This window comes from Chionomys nivalis, chromosome X (assembly GCF_950005125.1).
Source record: "Chionomys nivalis chromosome X, mChiNiv1.1, whole genome shotgun sequence".
In the NCBI taxonomy this organism is placed as follows: domain Eukaryota; kingdom Metazoa; phylum Chordata; class Mammalia; order Rodentia; family Cricetidae; genus Chionomys; species Chionomys nivalis.
The window spans coordinates 48,672,454-48,679,640 of record NC_080112.1 but is presented as its reverse complement, the minus strand read 5'-3'; the positions used below and the strand labels follow the sequence as shown (position 1 = coordinate 48,679,640).

Below are 7,187 nucleotides of genomic sequence, written 5' to 3'. Positions count from 1 at the left end.
GGGGGAGGGGATCGGGGGGAGGGGGCAATATGTGGGAGGAGGGGGAGGGAAATGGGAAACGGGGAGCAGTTGGAAATTTTAATTAAAAAAGAATAAAAAAAAGAGAAAAAAAAAGATGCAAGCTTCTAAAAAAAAACAACAAAAAAAACATTCTAAAAGGTCAAAATTATGCTCACATTAAAACAAAAAGTAATTTATAGAATAGTACTTATTACAAACTTTACAAAAGATCCTTTAACAAAATGTAAATAAATGAAACTTCAATAAAAAGGGTGGAGCAATGTGCATGTTAAGAATGTATTATATACATATATAAAATTGTCACAGAATAAATAAGTTATTTTAAAAATAAAAAGTATGCGAGTTGTTGAATTAAAATTAAAATTTTAATTTACTGACTAGTTTAGTTTCTTAATTTAAGACAGCAAAAGTAAAAATGGGATCCCTGAAATATTGAATGGAGAAAAGAAATGAAACTGATAATCTTGAGGCCTAGTGTGGAAATTTAAAGGATTTTGCCCCCACAAAAGCAGTATGCAGCAGCTAGCAAAGCAGGCTTAGAAGCACATATGATATGAAAGTATGACAGGTAAACTTGATTTTCAACTTGATGAGATCTAGCACTACCATGTAAACAAATCTCTGGACCTTTCTTTGAAAAATCATCTAGATTAGATTTGTTGAAGTGGAAAAGCGACCCTAAATGTGGGCAGTACCATTCCATCCTTTAACAGGCTGATTCCTGGGCTGAATGGGAAGGAGAAATGGAGCTGAGCACAAAAATTCAAGACCCTCTGAATCCTAACTGTAAACACAATGTGACAAACTACTTCTTTTTTTTTTCAGACCAAAGAGGCTTTAATGGCACCAGATAAAAAAGTATATCTCAACCTAGGGTATCATATAAATGTCATCATCCGAGTAGCAAGGTTTTTAAATTTTAGTCTTAACAACCCCCCAATTTCTGTGCCACAGATGATCATTTTACAACCTCTTCTTATCTCTCACATTATTGCTTATATCCCATGAAAACTGCAACTGCTTTTAACAAACTTGGCTATACCTCAAACCATTTTCAAACAAGGACAATGTATTGTTGTAATATGTGTTGCTGTAAACAATCTTAATTGGATTAAGAATGTAGCTTCAAAACAGAATTCTTTCATTTTGTCTTAAACAGCATAGCATAAACATCCCCAACAATACATTAACCTATATATAAAATATGAAATGTCTTCAATACTTTTCTTTTATGTGGCAACACAATAGTATATGCAAGTGAAAGTGCTGTTGATGGGACAATAGGACACTTATCTGGGCAATGTTCTAGTTAGCCAGGTTTCAGCATTCAAAGGCCAGGTAAACAAACATTCATTTTAGTATGAAAAACAGCATTAAAACAATTTTTATAAAGATGGAGTATACATACCTTATTCTATACCCTGGCCATTCCATGAACAGCCTGACTTCTCTCAATCACACCTCTTAGCCTTTGGAGTGGTGCTATAAAGGTACATGAAATGCCTGCCCGATGCCAATTTTTCACCATGAAAATTCATAATGGCTTAAAAAATAATATGCTGGATTTCAAAATTATGTACTTTCATTTGAAAAAGTTATAATAAATACTTCCAAAACTACAGGGTTCATAACACCTTGCATCTATGAGTAAACATTTACTTAGGCATTGTCAAATTCTGTTTAGTAACTTCCCGTGAGCCCTCTCGTCTCAGGAAAGTCAACAATAAACTGTTTTCTTCTGTATCTTCCGTTGCCCACTTTTAATAATGAGAAGAATGCCATGTTTGAAATCAGCTGCTTCTCCTTAAGTCTCAGAGTTTATGTTCTGTTTCAATGTTACCTTATTGTATACATACAGAAGGGATCTCTCAGCTATGGAAGAGAAAAAGCAAAGCAACCCTCCCACTTCAGGGCTTACAAACTGATACCCTTCTTTGTTTAAAAAGTTAACTTTAAAGGTTAAAGATCAAGAACAGTCAGTTTCCAAAAACCTAAACTGATGCCAAATCACAAAGTTACTCAATAGTTATTGCAGACAGCTTTGACTTTGGGGGGGGTCATCTTGGGTGACCTCGGCATGAGCACTGATCTTTGGATGCTCATGCACATCCTCCTCCTTTTCTGCAAGCCCACCAGGAGACCCCAAAGGGAAAGAACTTTCACAATTCTGGATTGAGGAGTCCTGTGAAATCACAGGTATTTGAACAGAAAAGTTGCTTTCAAAAGTGTTTTCTCCAAGAGCATACTGAACAAGAGTCTCTTCCCGCTCCTGGTTTAAGTAGTCTGGCACTAAGAAATCACTTCATGCTTTAGGCAATGGGTACATCTTTATTGAGCAAGCCCTGGTGAACATTTTTACAGTGGTCACACTGAAATGGTTTAATTACCAAGTATGGATAAGCATGAGCTGTTTTAGGTTCTGAATACGAGTGAATCGAACCCCACAGTTTAGACATTGTACAGGTCTGTCTGGACCATTTGGACTTGGTCGCTCTGTACTGCTGGTAGAAAGAGCAATGTAGAGTTGGAAGGGATACTGAACATTTTCTGTCATCATTGTCTGTATGAGCACTGGTGTTAGAAGTGATTTGAAGTGTAGGCAACCTCTCTGTAACTCCTTCATCTACTGAACCTATAGGGGAAGACTGTGGACTAATCAGAAGGTCCTCTTGAACTGGTTTACTTCCCAGCACTGTCTGCTGACCACTCAGTGAGCTCTGAGATGCACTGACAGGCTGGGGCACTTCCTCATGGACTTCCTCAACACTTAATCTTTCTACTTTGACCTGCACATCTTCTTTTGTCCCTAGAGTCAAGGTAGTTTTTGTACTCTCACAAGTCACATAGTCACTCTTCTACAGCCTCAGACAGGCCAGCAAATCTAACATCTCGTTATTTTCTGTCTGCTTTGCTTTCTCAGGCTGAATCCTTCAATCAATTCCAAAAGGAAAAGTCCATGGAAAAGCTAAAGAAGAGTCAACTGGCTGATTTCTATTTTCTGCATAGGAAGTTGAGAAATTCAATACTTGGTTTGAACTTGTTTGTGTGCTACAGTTTATGGGACTCTCAGGAGACATCACAATGTAGCTTTTGCGTTTTCTTTGGGATTCTCAGCAGACAGGAATGGTCCTTTCCACAACACTGCAAACTGAAGACACTGGAGAAATACTTCCATCTCGAGAAGTAAAATTGCAGTTAGAATTATTTTCTTGCCCAGAATCTAGACCATTTTCTGGTTGGCTATGTGGTGTATTCCACAAAATACTTGATTTCATGAACTCTAATCAGTTACTAGCAACACAAAACATTTGCATATAGCTGCATTTGCATATAGCATCAATAATATTTTCTGTATTAATTGGCAGAGTGGCTGTGTAAGCATATTCTAAAAGAGATATAAAGCCAGTCACTGAAAATTGATGCGATCCAAAACATTTTTGTTCTAATCCTCTGCTTGGCCCACACGTTTTTTGCAAAAGAAATCACTGCATGTTTCTAGTACCACCTTTTGAGCCTGAAAAATTTTATGCTGGAAACGAAAAGTGAAATCACAAAAATGTCCATCATTTGATAACATATTTAGTTTTCCCTGCATTTCCTGGCTGTGGGAAGAGGAGCTGTGAGTAAATATTTTCACACCCATCTTTTTTTAACCTCTTCTACTGATGCTCTTCAAGGATGCAATAAATCAGAAATGTCCTGCTGGCAGCAGGGCGGTGGAGTGAAGCCCGCGACTGGCTCTTCTCCCCCACACCCACCCGAGGCTCAGGGGACCCTATCTTGGCAGCCCACCTAGGCCAATGTGCAGCCTGAAAGTGGGCATCCATGGTGTTGCCACTCTTCCACCCGTGTACCTACTACGTGTGAGAGTACAAAGCACGGGGAGAAGGCCCAGCGCCCCTACTTCTTATTCCTACTTCCATATCTTCTGTGTTATGATGGATTGTATCACCCGGAACTGTAACCTGAAATAAACCCTTGTTTTAATTTGCTCTTGTGAGGCATTTTGTCACAATAATGAGACAAGTAACAAATACAGAGGCTGTGACTTTTTATTTTTTTTATAATGTTCTTTTTTTACATGTATTTAGTGTGTGTTTGTGTGTGTGTATGCAGTTTTGATTGAGAATATTTATATGGAAGTTAAAGGACTACATGTGGGAATCTTCTACTTTTTCTACTGTATATATCCACTGGATTGAACTCAGGTCCTTTGGCTTAGGGTCAAATGCCTTTTCTTCATGAGGCAGTTTGCTTTCTCCAGTGTCCTCTAAAAATCATTTATTCTTTAGAATTTCACACACATATAGGCACACAATGTACTTTGATACTCTGGCTATCTTCTCATTTCTCTCTCCTTCCCACTGAACCCCTCTTCACCTCATCAATTTCCTTCCTACTTTTGCTTCTTTTAAATTTTTATGACCTATGTTATCTAATTATGGTTTCCTGCATGATTAGATGTAGTGAATATGTATTTGAACAGGGGTAACTTACTAGTGGCTGCAGCACTCAGGAACATGCCTGTTTTACCTTTAATAAGTTAACAGCTTATAGCTTCTGTAGCGCACAGGTCTACCCTTGTTCCTGGGATGCATCTGCGAGGACAGTTTCTGGTCAGCTGACAAAGTATTCTGTGTCAGCTGACAAAGCATTCTGTTTGTACCTGTGCTTCCCCTGCCCCCCCTGGTGATTAGCTGTAGGGCATTGACTCCAGTGTTGGTATGGTAATTTCCCACCTCCCTGGGCCTAGGTCCTTGTGCAGCAGTTAGGTACTTAAGGACTTCCCCAAGGCTGAATAAAGGACATTCCGCTGATCTTCTTTCGAATGACCCAGGTCTCTTTGTGTCTTCATTCAATCTCCAGGCCCTTACCTGACTCATGTACAGTACAGTGGCGCGCGAACTGTACCGAGGGTGTAACACAAAATCGGGTGTTACAAGCTTCTACAAAAGGAAGGATAGGATCTTGTGATCCCCCTTCTCTATCAATGCTGGAATGCTAATGGGCACGGTCTTGTGCAGGTAGCCACTGATGATTTGGATTCATGGATGTAAAAGTGATGTTCTGTTTAGAAAATGGGATTTTATAGGCCTCTTTCTATCCTCCAGCTTCTACATTCTTTCTACCTTCTCTTATGTGCTGCTCCTTGAGCTTGGATAGGTTTATTTAGATGTTCCATTTAGGGCTAAGCACTCAACAGTCACTTCTTATTATATAAATAGTTATGGATCTTTCCGTACTGCCCACTGCATGTTGGAGAATCTTTCTATTAAGGTTGAGGTTCACAATGTCCCCCATAGCTCTCCTTCTCAGCAGGGATCCCTCTTCTCTGCCTAAACCTTAATTGGAGAGTATCTCTAAACACAGATGCCTGACCTTATTTAGAGGATAACACTGCACAAAACACACTGCAAATGACTTAACACATAAGTTTCCCTCTTTCTTCCCACACACTCTGGTAATTGAATTGGTATGTCATTAATATTTGTCTGTTCTCAATTAGTTCTGCATATACAAATTAGTATATTCCTTCTCTTATTCATTTGTCTTCCCCTCCCTCTGACTTGAGCTATATAAACTAGTCCCATTGTTTCAATAAACTGAGCTGTCTCTCTGAAACTAACTACTAGAAGTTATTTTCATCATGCTCACAGCGATTTGAATTCTGCTCACTACATCTGCTTCCTCTGCCCTCATGGACAGTGACCTATGACACAGGAGGAAAAAGGAGACCCCACAACTTCAGAAAGAAGCTTCTTTCACAAAGGTTGATAATAGCCTTGTCTATGAGTACAAATATATATATTTAGAAAGCAGTTTGACAGCATGCCCCTTTAGCACAATCATAGTGTTCTAGAATATATTCACAGTTACAGTTTATAACATTACACAATTAGCTACTGAAAATACTCAGTGGGCAGTAAAAGGTTACCTATAAATTAGTGGAAGTATCAGTGGTATGCAATACTGCAGTAAATTTTATTAGGAAAAAAGATTTGAGAGAAATATTTGATTGTACATTTTGCAAAAGTAATGTGGGCATATGTGCACTGAAGATGGACTAATAGATCAGGGATAGCTATATAGATTGTGTTAGTACAACTTTGCTAGATATCGCCTTATTTCTTCAACTGACACAGTAATACTAAAACAGTATAAGGATGTCCCTAGATGTGGAAATAAGATCGAGATGCTTAACGCAATATAAAATTTCAATAAAAGAGTCTGATGATATAATACAAACATGAAAAAGGAGATGGTGATTATAGTATGTAATGCTAGATTGAAGATATGATTTTAAAAGTAATCTTAGGAAATTAATAGTTCAAAGAAGTTCAGAAAAAACTACATGCAAGATGAAATTGAAATATATAAAATAATGTTCAGTAACATCAATAGTATTTCACTCTCCATTTTAGGATAGTGTAAAAATATTGCAGAAATTTTAAATCAGGAAAGCCTAATTTCTTAAAAATACCAGTTTCCCATGTTGGGTATTGAAGGCCATTTGAATTAATTACCACCAGGAATCTTTCATTTGTTTTCATTTTTTTAAATGTGCATTGGTGTTTTGCCATAGGTGTTGGGTCCCCTAGAACTGGAGTTACTGACAATTTTGAGTTCCCATAAGGTTGCTGGGAATTGAACTCAGGTCCTGTGGAACAGTATTCAGTATTTTTAACCACTGAGCCATCTCTCCAGGCCCCTTTCATTTCTTAAAATGGTAAAAATGTTATAAAAATTAGACAAATCAAAGGATGAAAATAGTTAAGAAATCTGTACAATTGATGACTTGCATGAAGAAATTTCTATACAAAGTGATCATCAAAAAGTTGTTGTAATTTAAAGATAAAAATGAAATCCACTAATGAAATGGTCTAGGAGACCAAATGTACATAATTGATTCAGATTCAAAAGTAGACCTAAGGGAATACATAAGGGAATTTAGTATTATAAAGGGTCGTATAAAAAAGACACTATAGATGCTGAATAAATAAATAGCATGAGGTTGTCAAAAAAGATTTAGGGAACAAATATTACCAGACATGCCTTATATAAGAATAAATTTAAATGTTTAATAATTGTTAATGTCTGTTCACATTTTCCCACAAGATCTAAGAAATTATTCTCATGAGGAATATACAACTGTGAAACAAATAATG

The 7,187-nt window shown here is 37.4% G+C and overlaps 1 pseudogene; it reads right to left on the bottom strand.

Moving 5' to 3' along the window:
* Positions 1-2,310: 2,310 nt before the first annotated feature.
* LOC130868133 (zinc finger and BTB domain-containing protein 44-like) lies at positions 2,311-3,664 on the bottom strand (annotated as a pseudogene).
* Between the last annotated feature and the right edge of the window lie 3,523 nt (positions 3,665-7,187).